Source organism: Echinococcus granulosus, assembly GCF_000524195.1.
Source record: "Echinococcus granulosus chromosome Unknown EG_S00007, whole genome shotgun sequence".
NCBI lineage: Eukaryota > Metazoa > Platyhelminthes > Cestoda > Cyclophyllidea > Taeniidae > Echinococcus > Echinococcus granulosus.
Genome location: NW_020170387.1, coordinates 26,506 through 27,805, shown reverse-complemented (window position 1 = coordinate 27,805; position 1,300 = coordinate 26,506).

Below are 1,300 nucleotides of genomic sequence, written 5' to 3'. Positions count from 1 at the left end.
CGTTCATTATATTTGATATTTTGAAAGTCCTGTGGTAGGTTACCACTGTTTGATATGGAGCAATAGGTGGAGCGAAGTGACCACAAGACGTCAGAGGAAATCGAAAACTGCTTCATATGCTTCATTCTAATTTTTGAGTTGGGATGTGATACGCGGTGATGGTTCATAAGTTAGCTCATAGGTTATTAAGGTCTGCTCCACATAGGTCTTTTGCTTGGATGTGTAAAAGTGAATGGTCACTCTACTGCTTCACAGAGACCAGTAATATGGCGATTTGTGCAGTAGAGGGAGGCCTGTCTCGATTGCACATTTCACCGGCTAGTACCTCGGTCCTCACGATCCTACCTCTGTTGCTATTCTCTACGTTTAGGGGTAACTTAGGCACTACACGTGAAGATGGAAACAGTCTCAAAGTAGCCTAATAGTATAGGGAAAACTAAAATTTTTAACTTTTTGATAAAGCGCGTTTAATTCGAGAGCTGCTTGCTCCACTTCCTTTCAACAATGAGCTTATTTTCGAAGGTAAAGTGGTTAGAATATTAATCTTTTTGAGAAAACCTCGACATAGCCGATTGAGGGCATAAACACACTGGCCCACGACAGTAAACAAATTCTTAACCACGCATTGGTACATGTGTGGGCGTATAGAGCAGGGCGGTTGGAGTTTTAAACGCTATACTTGCACACACTTGCAATTAATCACACGCTACAAGATACAGTCAGCACTGTGGATAAGTATCCTTCAACTGCTGCTCCTCCTCCTTGGGTCTGCCTCGCTCCACGAAGTGGCGGACAGCAGGAAGGAAGGTGAAGAAGCGATGGAGGAATTTGATAAGGCTAAAGATGAAAGCTTTCTCATGCAGGCGCAATGCGTTTGGCAGAGACGGGGGTGCAAGCGTCAGAGAATATTTTGAAGACGCCAATGAAGTTCTGGACTTTTTACTTTCTCGAATCTCCTCTTATAAGTACTCACCCCTTTGTCTAATTATCACGGAAATTGACTGCGATTCAATTATCCCTCCTGATATATACAGATATAGGAGCTGCATCTAAATAAACTAAATCTCAACCTTAGAATGGAACAAATCAAGTTTTAGAGAGCGAAATTGTCTTCATTTTCACCACTGATCCCTGCTACATGTGCACATTTATCTCGACGTTCAATTGGAAAGCTCCAATCCTGATTTACTAAGATGGTGAAACAATTCTGTTGTATTCACCGTTCCCACAGATTTGTGTGTCGTCTAAACACTCATTACAGCTTGTCTGCTGACCAATTTTTTAAAGGAACTACCCGGGG